This window comes from Danio rerio, chromosome 14, assembly GCF_052040795.2.
Source record: "Danio rerio strain M-AB ecotype USA chromosome 14, GRCz13ab, whole genome shotgun sequence".
NCBI lineage: Eukaryota > Metazoa > Chordata > Actinopteri > Cypriniformes > Danionidae > Danio > Danio rerio.
Window position 1 is genome coordinate 53,253,723 of NC_141034.1, and position 13,403 is coordinate 53,267,125.

Consider the following 13,403-nt stretch of genomic DNA (forward strand, 5'->3'; position numbering starts at 1 on the left):
GCGCCCTATAGAAAATAGAAAAAAAGGTATTTATCTATGCCAAGCATGGTTTATCAACATACTGAAATAGAAGTGTCACATATGTACCTAGGATTTTTATTTCAGTATGTTCTTAAAATATTTCATGAATAAAAACGCTCTCTAATATCCTTTAATAATATTTGCAGTCTTTTAAAATACATTTAATCTTCTTAAACAAGTTACAAAAACACTGTAAAAAATATTGGTTGCCTTAAGCTGAATCAAATTAACCTTTTAAGTCCGTTTAAATTATTACATTTTTATGTTTTTTATTTATTATCATATTATGTTAATTAAAACAGCTTGTGTGACTTACAAAATTAAGTTAGAACATGATTAACTCGGTTTAATAATCACTAAAAACATGTCATCATGAATAATTAATCATATATATATTTTTAAAGGGCAGGGTTTTGTCTTGAGCGACCAATTCTACATTTTGTCCGTGTAATTTTAAAATGTGGGTACATAAAACACACTTAAAATGAACAGTTTGCTAAATATTAGCAAAAACAAGCAAAGCAGACGTAAAAAAAAAACAAGCAAAGCAGACTGAATTAAGATGTCCATGAATCCATATCAAAGGGGTTTATTTGAGATAATATTCAGATGTGTTCCTCTGGCACCACCTTGTGGATTGAACCTTATTTATCCTCCTAAATCAAGAAAACACACTGCTCACACTTATTTTTTTTTAAGTACAATTCATGCTATTATCAAACCATTAACTAAAACTTTTAGCTTAATAAACTACTAATTAGCTGATTATGAATAGATTGTAGTTAGGGTAGTGGATACGATTAAGGATGTAAAATAAGATCAGATTTATAAGCTAATAAACAGTTCATGTTTTAATAATAGTCAGACAATAAGTCAGTAGTAAATGGTGTGAATTGTTAGCTAAACACTATTAAAGAGTTTCTTTTATCCCATTTTGCATTTACAGAAAGCTAGTGTAATAAAATTATTGCTGCCCTAAATTTTTAAGTTAAACTAAATAAACTTTTCTAGTGATCACAACTTGCATCAATGAAAATGACTGTAAATGTTAAGTTAAAGGTGCTGCGTGCAAGTTTTTGACTCTTCTAAAACAAAGTCAACCATATTATGCTTGCAGTTATTTCAGAAACATGCTCAGTAAACATTCTTGTTTATTAGAAAAACAATGCTGAAGTCAGATATTCTGCTTTGAAATTGTGAGTTTCATGCCAAAGCGTCTGTCTTTGGTCCCTTTAACCCGCCCAATGCCAGTTTAGCCAATTATATTTTAGCACCCCGGGTTGCCTTGGTGTGATTCATTCCAGCACCCCGGGTTGCCTTGGTGTGATTCATTCAGTCAGGAAGGCTCTTAGGGTGCTTTCACACTCGCACTTTTTGGTCCGCAGCCGGGTTTGTTTGACGTCATAGTATAGTACGTTATGTTAGCTAGTGTGAACGAGTCTTCTGAACTCGTGTGGGCACCCATGATCCGTACTCGAGTCTGCCTGAAAAAGGTGGTCTGGAGTTCATGCGAACTCTGGTACGGTTCACTTCTGATGTGAATGCAATCGTACCAAATAACGGTAGTTAACCCCCAACTGTACAACAAACTATCATTTTCATAACGTTCGTTCGTGTGTGTGTCACGTTCCATACCTTGGTGACAAGCGTACGCTTGTATGCGCGCATAAAGCAGATGAGGTGTACCTGAGGAGTTTATCCTGTTGTTCACCTGTAAGACATAGAAGCAGTTTCTAATTTATCTTTTAAAATTTCTTCTAAAGAGCCCCTACTATCTGATAAAAAAAAGGGTCATATTTTGATTTTAGGGGTCTCCAGCAACAGTCTGATATGCATGCAAGGTCAAAAAACACTTTCATTGTCTTATAATATGCATTTATTTTTAACTAATTATCACAAAGACTCCCATATGATTTGTTCAGCGATTCAATTGTTCCCAAACTCCTACTTAGCGCGATGCTAATTTGCTAATTTAGGAAAAGGAATTTGATCCATGAACTGTACTGATAAAGTTCCTGTCAAGCTCTGATAAAGTCCCGTACGTATTCTGTTCTGATCCTTCCTTTAACAGTCAACAAATCCCCTGTTGCAGGGTAGATTATTGCATTAATCACCAAAACATTCACTCATCTTTAGTCAGGATCAGTCCCACACACACCTGCACTCTGCTAACTTTTGGAGGGCACGTTCACGTTTTATAGTTTCACGGTGTTGTTTCATGTCAACGAATAATTTAAACGACTCTCAGTGTAATGTTTTATTTAAAAAAAAAAGAAAATCTATATTTTTAAACACGTGCACTTTTAGATTTAAAAATCAGCTGGATGTTTTAATTCACTTGAAGCTGTGTTGCACACTACATGCAAGGTTATTTTCAAAAACCCATAATAGAAGCTCTTTAATATGGAAAATATTCCTTCTATCACGTGTCGTTGCTTTTATTTAGGACACAACTTAAACCAGCCTTTGGGCTCGATAGTCAGAGTCGCTCCTGTTGGTGTCCTCAATCTGGCACCCTGCGCTTGCACGTGTTTTAAACCAGGAGTGCAATACCTAGTTCAACCACTGGGTGTCAAACTTACATACTGCACCTTTAAACTTATACAACTTAATGTTAGTTGAAACCATAGACTGTAAAAGATATGGACGTAGTATCCGTGACGTCACCCATAGGTTTCTAAAGAATGTAAAAGAAGCTACAGGTAGGAGTGGCCAACCGTTGCTATTTTGTTTGTGCGTGATCGCACCGATCGCAGGATACCAAACAAGGGCAAAGGGGCGAAGCGTGAGCAGAGCTACAGACGCATGCTGGCATTTTGCTTAGGCCTGGCTTAGACGGACTTTTCCTTGGGAGAAACGCTTAATACTTCCTTACCTGCGACTCGTTTGTGTTCTGACTACATGTGCTTGCTTGTATAATATACTAATAAAGTGTTTAGTCTTTTAAAAACACTGCTGTAACACATTGAGCCACTAAACATTGTTCTTAAGACGTTTTTCAACAGGAGGAAAACGCGAATTACTTTCAAACACTTCAGATATAGTCTGAATTAGTAATTGCAAGGCTATTTATGAAATCCAGGCATAAAATTGTATGACAACGCTTCAGATGACTGTTCTAGAGCCTACATCTAATCAATCTGTCAGATTCTGGAGTGCATTACAGCTCTAAATACAATTATAAATGATCTTAAATAAATCAAATACATTTATAGAGATGATATATAAGTATTTAATTTCACTCACCTGGGAAATGGAGACCATGTGAATGATTTGCGAGCACAATTAAGTGCACACAGCATGCCGTATCATCTGATAATTGTAGAAAATAATTCCAAAAGGAAACTGACTGTGTAAAGAAACATTAAAGAAGACAACAATACGATAAATATGTCAAGTTCAGCAGCTAATCAGCCGGAATCAGCTGAGGTGACGAGACAGCGAGCAGCGAGACCTAGCTGTCACTCAAGTGACCCCACCCCTAATTATGCAGACTTAATATAACTTAATAAAAACTAAACGGATGAGTTATAAAAAAAAAAATTCACCCCCTCACAGTTGTCATGAAGGGTAATATTAGCTATATGCACCAACGCCATCTTTTGTACCCGGCTGTAAACATGTCTTTATCAGCAGTAAAAATAGCCAATTTACCAATGCAGTCAGAAATCACCTGGGCCCGGTTTTTAAAAGGTTTAATCCGGATAAAAGGTCGCTGGTTTGAGCCTCGTCTAGGTCAGTTGGCGTATGGAGTTTGCATGTTCTCCCTGCATTTGCGTTGGTTTCCTCCGGGTGCTCCGGTTTCCCCCACAGTCCAAAGACATGCGGTACAGGTGAATTGGGTAGGCTAAATTGTCCATAGTGTATGTATGTGTGTGAATGAGTGTGTATGAGTTCCCCAGTGATGGCTGGAAGGGCATCCTCTGTGTAAAAACATATACTGAATAAGTTGACGGTTAATTCCGCTGTGGCGACCCCGGATTAATAAAGGGACTAAGCCAAAAAGAAAATGAAGGAAAGAAAAATATTAGCCATTGTGATGAATATATAAATCAATTACAGACAGAATAAAATGTCTTGTTTTTGGTCAATTTTGACAGCTGTTTCAGGGATTATTTAATGAGGCCAAACTCTTTCTACTTTGTTGTACGTTAAAGCCTATCTAATCACTGTAGCCTGGCGGATGAACAAATACAATTGAAAGCTTATGAATAAATAGGCTATCTTGTAAGATACTGCATGATCCAAATATAGTATTATTTGAGTAATACTTTTCAAGTTTCATTACATTTTGGGCAGGAAATCCATGCTGAATTCACCCTTCTGATGGGATCAGTTTAATCCAGATTTTTTGGATCAAAGTGATCCAAATCCTACAAAAAAAAGGTCTAAAAAAAACCAAATAAAGGTTTGATCCGGATTAAAACCAAGATGGGATAATGTAAGCTAATTCAATTACGTAATTCACTTTTTCTTTTGAAAAACCCATTTCCAATCCATTATCCAAAATCCTAGTAGATTACTTTTAACCGGGGCCCTGGATTTCCTGGAGCCTGCCCCCCCAAGACGAGTCGATGAATTGCAGTATAATAACTTTTGTATCGGCTACTCGAGGGAGAGCAGGAGGTTGCCGCTTGGTTGAAAGCTGATTAAAATGAGTTAAAACAACATAAAAAATATCTCTTAATTTTTTTGTCATTGCATTTTTACAGTGTCGGAAGTGGCAGAAGACAAGAGGGAAAAAGAGAAAAGTCATGAAGCAGAAAGAGTTTATTATCAACCATAGATAGGAAAATACATTAGTGTAAAGGAACTTCTATATACAGATTTCTAGAGCTAAGAATACAGAGAAGAGACAGAAAATAGTTGTTTACCATTCTTATCCAGAGCTGCCTTTTTGGAGTTTATTACAGACTTAACATTCATTGAATATGGTGAGAGCTTTATTAATTGTTTGTTTTTGTTGGTTTATTTAAGTAACGTTGTGTATCTCTGCTGGCTTCATTTTGAATGGTAAACAAGAGTTGATCCCGTGTACTACAGAATGGCTGAAGACATTATGTACAGTGTTTGCTAGTCACAAAGAAACTACTAGAAAAGTCACTGGCCTCTGCCAAACGCAAGTGATCAGAGGTAAAAATTAAAAGGAAAATAAGAAAAGGTCCAGCTAATCTGTTCATTTTATTGCAGCAGGTTTTCAGTATCAAAAATGAAGGCTGGAAACACTATAAAGGGGAAAGCAGGAATGATTAAAGAAAGGAGGACAGAAAAAGAAAGACTGGTCCATTATTTAGCGGTATTGATCATTAATGCTGAAACTAACATTATGGGAGCTTGTTTCTGCATTACAAGCTAAAAAATAAAAGGTAATTGCAACCAAGAATTGAGAATATAATTGGTTAGATCCTGCAATTCTCATGATTTCTCTATATTTTATCAGCCTAATCTCACGAGAAAACATAAGTATTTTACGTTTTGCCAGTTTAGTGGCTAATTCGTACGAATTCGAAATTGTACAATTTTAAAAAGGAGGTGTGGCACCTAACTCCACCCCTAAACCCAACCGACATTGGTGGATGAGCAAATCGTACTAAATTGTACGAACTAGATTGTACGAATTCATACGAATTAGCCACTAAATCAAAAAGTTACGAATTGCCGTGAGATTGTGTTGATTTTATAGTGAGCAATTTTAAAAGGAAAGAAAGAATTGTGAAATACGCTTGCTCAAACTACAGGGTGGGCCATTTATGTTGATGCACCTTAATAAAATGGGAATGGTTGATGATATTTACGTCCTGTTTGTGGCACATTAGTATTTGTGAGGGGGCAAACTTTTCAAGATGGGAGGTGACCATGGTGGCCATTTTGAAGTCAGCTGGTTCATTCGGCATTATCTGTAGTTTCGGGTGCTGCACATCTTGTATCTTCACACCATTAACAATTGCTTTCGCATGACACCAATGATAAAAGTCTAAGGGGGTCAGATTGGGAGACCTTAGGGGCCATTCAACTGGCCCACGATGACCAATCCGCTTTTCAGGAAACTGTTCATCTAGGAATGCTCGGACCAGACACCCATAATGTGGTGGTGCACCATCTTGCTGAAAAAACTCAGGGAAGGTGCCAGCTTTAGTGCATAAAGAGGGAAACACATCATCATGGAGAGTGGGAGAAGAGGGTTGCATTGACAATCCAACACAATGGGCAGCACATTAAACACATTTTATAAGTTGTTAATAAATCATGAAAGAATAAAGTTACGTTAAAACCAAGCACACCAATGTTTTTCTTGTGAAATTCCCAATAAACTTTGATGTGTCAAAAGGCCCTCTTCCTATTGAAAAAACAAAAATTAGATCCAAGATGGTTAACTTCAAGGGCTCTATTTTGACGGTCCATGCGCAGAGCGCAAAACGCAGGGCGCAAACGCTTTCAGGGCGGGTCAGGACACGTTTTTGCTAATTTAAGGACGGGAAATCTGCCTTGCACCGTAGCGCATGGTCTAAAAGGGTTGAGTTTATTTTCTTAATGAGTTATAGGTGTGTTTTGAGAATAAACCAATCAGAGTCTCATCTCCCATTACCTTTAAGAGCCAGCTGCGTCGCGCCACGAGCACATTCGCTATTTACAGGACGCAAAGTAAGTCTAAGTGGAAAAACTGAGCATTTCACAAGCAAACAGTTCACAGTTACAGTTTTTTAACAGAAAACTGTTAAACAGAGCATCTACTGCGTGAGAATGAGAGATAATGGATCTACTTTCACTTTCGCTTTTGAATAGGGAAACCTTTACACACAGAAATCAATTAGTCTATAAATAAGTAATTTCGTTTGTTAAGCGCAAATATTCGTTTCAAAACTATTTCTAAATTCAGTTCTAATTTCCAGCAAACGAATAAATGAATAATAATAACAAAAATGTGCTCAAAAACTTGAGTTATATCCTAAAACACATGACGTGCCTCTTATGGTCTAAAACCTGACAGCTGGGCAAATCTAAGCTTGTTTTTAATAAAACAAATATAAATATGGATATAATAAATAATACTGCTAATAATAATAACATTATACAAAAGCAAATTGTTATAAATGAACTGAAAAAGCCTCCCGAGATAAAGAAGACATAAAAGCAGTGGTTTTTCATATTTATGTAGGCTAGAAAATAATATGTTTTGTAATATTTTAATCCTTTATATTTATATTCTATATCTATTATTATTATATCCTATATATCCTTAATATTTAATATTTAAAAATTTTCATATGTAAAGATATTTGCCTATTGCTCTCTTGTGCGTATTAAGCAGTGTGTGAGCGAGGCGCAACTCTGCGCCGGAGTTTAGACCGGGTTAGTTTTGGTCTAATGAAAAATCTATTTTAGTTTCTTAATAGCAACGCACCAGCCGTGCGCCTCAGAACGCCTCCCTTTTTAGACCAGAACGCCTATGGGCGCACAAATGAGCGCTAATGCATTTGCTATTTAAACAGCGTAGCGCAACGCCTCAAAACAACTCTTGCGCAAAGCTGAAACTACCAAAAGACTAATGCGCCACGCCTTGCGCCACACTGCGCCGGGTGTATGATAGGGCCCCATAATAGCCACCACCCATCTTGACAAGTTTGCCCCCTCACATATACTAATGTGCCACAAACAGGACGTTAATATCACCAACCATTCCCATTTTATTTAGGTGTATCAATTTAAAAGGCCCACCCTGTACTTAATTAAAATGAGCTAAAACAACACAATCCTTGAGTTTTATTTGTTGAATCAACTTGTAATAACTAATAAGCTGACTTTATTCCTTAATGTTGTCCCAACACAAATCGAGTGTGTGAAACCCAACATTTTTTAGTGTATCAACTTGGAATTGGATTGTTTATCATTTCTCACAACAACAAAAAAAACATTTATTTTCTAGTTTTAACCCTTGTGCACTGCTCAAATTGACTACCCCCTTGTTATGTTCAGAATAAAAACATCCAATGAATTCAACTGCTGTAAATATGCATCAGATTAATACATTTTTTTCTACTGTTTTTGCATAAATCTGTTAATCGGCCTCAGTCCTGATCAAAACTACTTAATTGTTCATAAAATTACAGGATTTCAACTCTTTAATTGCCAAGTTCATAAATGATGTCACTGATTTGGTGAAAAACACATAAAATGACGTTTTTTAATATAATTTTAAATACAACTGTGGACTGGATGTTATTTTTAATCTTTTATTAAAGTCTTGGACAGACGAGGCAGTGGCGCAGTAGGTAGTTCTGTCGCCTCACAGCAAGAAGGTCGCTGGTTCGAACCTCAGCTCAGTTGGCGTTTCTGTGTGGAGTTTGCATGTTCTCCCTGCCTTTGCGTGGGTTTCCTCCGGGTGGTCCGGTTTCCCCCACAGTCCAAAGACATGCGGTACAAGTGAATTGGGTAGGCTAAATTGTCCGTAGTGTATGAGTGTGTTTGTAAATGTGTGTGTGGATGTTTCCCAGAGATGGGTTGCGGCTGGAAGGGCATCTGCTGCGTAAAAACTTGCTGGATAAGTTGGCGGTTCGTTCCGCTGTGGTGACCCCGGATTAGTAAAGGGACTAAGCCGACAAGAAAATGAATGAATGAATGAATAAAGTCTTGGACATGTTAACGATTAGTAACAACATTGGCTTTGATGCATTGTTAGATTTTCATTTTTTCTCTCTAATTTACTGTTGGTGGCTGTTTTTGTCCCATTGACTTCCATTAGAACCACATTTGATATAAATACACAGTCTTTGTTTTTGTTTACACCATGTAGTTCTGAGAGCTGAGATATTTTGATTTTCTCAGACACATCAAGGTAAGTGCAAGGTAAGGTCACTCTCACACACTCAGACACATATGCACACACTTTTGCTATTATACTCCATATAACATCATAAACTAAGCTTCTTTTTTTTCCACAGGCCTATCTAAAGGTTCAATGGTGTAGACTGATGATCGACAGTAAAACCACCAACGATCAAACATGCATGATTATATGCTGTCATGGTTTTGTAAAAAAATGTGGTCATAATGGAAGTCAATGCAGCAAAAACAGCCACCAACAGTAAATCTGGGGGAATAAAAAATTTAAATCAATTTAAAAAAATGCATCAAAGACAATGTTGTTACTAATCTTTCACATGTCCAGAACTTTAATAAAAGATAAAAAAATAAAAAAAATAAATCCACAATTACTTTTATATAGAAAATACGTCATTTTGTGTGGGGTTTTTTCACCAAATCAGTGACATCTATGTAAATTTGGCAATTAAAAAGTGAAAATTCTGAAATTTTCTAAGCAATTTAGTAGTTTTGATCAGGACTGAGGTGGATTAACTGATTTATTCAAAAAAAAAAAAAAAAAAAAAAAACATTTATCTGAAGCATTTTTACAGCAGTTTAATTCAGTGGATGTTTTTCATCACGAACATAACAAAAGTTTGACCAGAGAGTATCGTTGAGTTTTTGTTTTTAAATCAAAGCAAAATAAGATTCGTCACCAAAAATCATTCCGCTAGTTGAAACACAGAAAAATAATGGCCAAATTAAGACTCAAAAATCACCCCAGAGTGAATGAAAACATCCCCAACAGCACATCCGAGTTAAAGTTACATCTTGCAATGATCTTATACACAACACAGTTGTGTTTACACACACTTCTTTTTTCAAAATTGTGAGGTTATAAAGAAAAAAAAAAAAAAAAAAATATATATATATATATATATATATATATATATATATATATATATATATATATATATATATGATATTAATAATAAATATAATAATAGAATTATAATTAAATTAACAAATAATAAAAATGTATATATTTAGTAATTTCTGTTTTTGTCTATATAAAATAAAAGATGTTTGCTGTTTGTTCAAACTACTTATATAAAATAAGCTGAAACATGTCTTGAGTTTTTTTTATGGGGGGGGGAGGGGTGGGGGGGGATTGGCAACTTCATTGTTTCACGTTCAATACACACATTTCTAAAAACTAATAAGTGAACTTAATTCCTTCATGTTTCCCAACAAATGTTAAGAGGGGGGTACTAATAATATCACTGGGGGCCCCAAAGCAGCGCCCCTGTGTGAGGTACAAAGTTACAATTCTTAAAATAATAATAACAATGATGATGATGATGACTATGATGATGGTAATAAGCTACAGCAGTGTTTCTTAACCATGTTCCTGGAGGACCACCAGCTCTGCACATTTCCCCCGTCTCCTTAACCAAACACACCTGATTTAGTTCATCAGCAGAAACTGAAAGACCTGTAATAAGGAGGACACATCCAGTGTTGGTGGTCCTTCGGGAACGTGGTTAAGAAACACTGCTCTACAGAATAGACTCTGAATTGCAAGAAAAAAAAAAACAATAAACTAAAATTAAAAAATTGCATAGTCAATAACAAATTGCGAGTTTAAAACTAATAAATCTCAGCACAAAAAAAGATAATTAATAAGGAACTGCACTTTTATAACTAGCAAGTCAAAATTTAAAGATAAGTAATCACTTTTTTATTGCATGGCAGAAACAAGCTCTCATAATCAAGGAACTCAAACTATTAAGTTTATTTCTCTGAATTTATTCTCTATACCATTTTATTCTAATAATCATCAACCATCAACCACTTGTCTTGTTGAAATGCACTGATATCTTATATTTTAGGTCTCAAACTCAAATCCGCAGCTCTGCAGTTTTGCTCCAACCCTATCAAACACAGCTGATCCAAATAATCAAGGCTTTCAAAAGAGTCATGAACACTGTCATTAGTTGGATGAGTCGTGTTTGATTAGGGTTTGTGCAAATCTGTGCAGAGCTGCAGCCCTCCAGGAATTCAGTTCGAGACCCATGTCTTATATTCATATACTTTATCATACAGTTTATTGCATGCAAGTGACCATTCTGCTGTCAAACCGCTCTCCACCATCACATCAAACTGCACAAATCTACTCCACAAACAACATCCATCTCGGCCAAATATTTCTACCATCATCCAGAGAGAGCAAATTCAACAATAATTATGAATCAAATCATTCAAAAGAGAGACATCGTCGATAAACAAAAATTCAATATGTACACACGCACACACAAAAACACCATTCATTTGATTGTAGAAAGTAAATATGCAATACACATTTTATTCACACTTTACAAAAGAAAGCTAAAATCTCATCTCTACCAGAATACCATCAACAATTCATGGTCACTTTTAAGACGAAACGCTAAAGAATATAGTGAAGAGGCTCCGGAAAACAAAAGACTTGCTCTGGTTCTTACTGCTAAATCAAAGCCATGCTGCTGCTGCTGCTGCACAGAAACCCAACACGTAATAGATGGACATCAACCAAAATACTACGCTTAACCACAAATAGACCACTGCCAGACATCGTTTACAAGTCTCGGAGATGATCTTTTTGTCCAAAAGGCTCACAACTAAAAGCTACGGAAGATACTTTCAAGAATAAATCTCACAAAAGAGGAGGAATGCATCAAGCTGGCACTACACAGAAAAGGTTATGGCTATAAAAGAGAGATGGATATGAAAACAGACAAAATACACAGTAAAATCAGCAATGCAGACTACTAAACATTCTTGAAACACAAATGCTGCCCTATGCCTGATTTCATGAGACTCTTAGAGTTGAAAAAGATGCATTAAAAGCAAAGAAACATCACATTTTCAACACAACAGTACCTTTTTTTTCTAATCTAGAGGTTTGCATCACAAAAAGCATGCAAAATGTATACAGATGCACAATATACATGAAGGAACGACACACTGTAAAAAGCAATTAGTTACTTTGCTGAGTAAATCCATAGTCTTCAATGTGACAAGTTGACTTTATTTAAAAGAACAATCTACTATTTGAGGAAATAGGCTCATTGTAAAGACCTTTTAGTGTTTAACAGGGAATTTTAATCATTTTTTAATCCATTCAGCTGTTGGCAAAGTCTGGCGGGAGCACTTTTAGCTTAGCTTAGCATAGATTATTGAATCTGATTAGACCATTAGCATCTCGCTGAAATCACCAAAGAGTTTAGATCATTTTCCTTTTTGAAAATGGTAGCTGATTTTCAGGCAATGCATAATATCATTGGACCTACTGCAGCCAATGGTAAGACAGCAAAATTTCTTTATTATTATGCTAAAATAGGTATAGTCCGAGCCATATTGACCTAGAAACTAGGTCGGACTTTTCATTTTCTATCAATCATGATGTAATGTGGAAGAAGAGTCAAGCTTTAATTAGGAAAAATCATCAAAAATTTGGGGTTATTTGAGTGAGATGCTAATGGTCCAATCCGATTAAATTATCTATGCTAAGCTAAGCAAAGCTAAAAGTGCTCCTGCTAGACTTCGAGATCAGCCGAATGGATCAAAATAGAGGACAAACTTCAGATTGGAATCTCAATCAAAAGTGACCAAAGATTGCAGCCAATGGTATGGTATGGTATGGCTTTATTATTACTATGCTAAAATAGTTATAGTTCGAGAAAAATTGACCTTGAAATAAGCAACTTAACATTTTCCATCGATCATGATAGAGTCAAGCTTTAAATAGGAAAAACTATCAAAACTCTTTAGTCATTTGAGAGAGATGCTAATGGTCTAATCTGATTCTATTATCTATGCTAAGCTAAGCTAAAAGTGCTTCTGCTAGACTTGGAAATCGGCTGAATGGATCAAAATAGAGGACAAACTTTAGTGGAGTCGTAGATGAGAATACTTAATAAAAAAAATTTAGTTTTCTCCACTATTAAACCTGTTGTAGCTTGGAATTGTTAAGTTGACTTAATGTAATTTGTATAATTATGCAATACAAAAGTGACCAAAGATTGCAGCCAATAGTACGGCAGCCTTTATTAATACTATGCTAAAATGAGTATAGTCCGAGCAAAATTGATCCTAAAAAAAGCTTCTTTACATTTTCCATTGACCATGATGTAACTATAGAAGAAGAGTCGAGCTTTAAATAGGACTAAATTCTTTAGTCATTTGAGTGAGACACTAATGGTCTAATGCGATTCATTTATCTATGCTAAGCTAAGCTAAAAGTGCTCCTGCTAAACTTGGAGATCGGCTGAATTCATGAAAAAAAGTTCTCCACTATTAAACTTGTTGTAACTTGGAACTGTTAAGTTGACTTCATTTTTATAGTTATGCATATATTCACCTAAGTTTAAGTCAAAGGGTTTCTCTTTTTTCAAGTCAACTATTTGATTTTTCAAGTGCAGGTTTAGATAAATGACAGCAAGATGCATTGAAAATTAGCTTGAGATGAAGAACCGGATGGATTAGAGAGTAAATAAGGATTAGACCAGTAGCATCTCACTCAAAAGTGACTAAAGATT

General features: G+C 35.7%; 2 long non-coding RNA genes across 2 annotated transcripts; one reads left to right on the forward strand and one right to left on the reverse strand.

Annotated features, from left to right (window-relative positions):
• Positions 1 to 4,773: 4,773 nt before the first annotated feature.
• LOC147840928 (uncharacterized) lies at positions 4,774 to 6,473 on the reverse strand. The gene is made up of 2 exons (XR_015508042.1): positions 5,658 to 6,473; positions 4,774 to 5,511 (listed from the first exon to the last, which is right to left on the reverse strand). It is a non-coding gene; the product is annotated as an uncharacterized LOC147840928 (long non-coding RNA).
• Positions 6,474 to 9,970: 3,497 nt separating this feature from the next.
• LOC147840929 (uncharacterized) lies at positions 9,971 to 13,403 on the forward strand. The gene is made up of 3 exons (XR_015508048.1): positions 9,971 to 12,417; positions 12,744 to 12,876; positions 13,243 to 13,403. It is a non-coding gene; the product is annotated as an uncharacterized LOC147840929 (long non-coding RNA).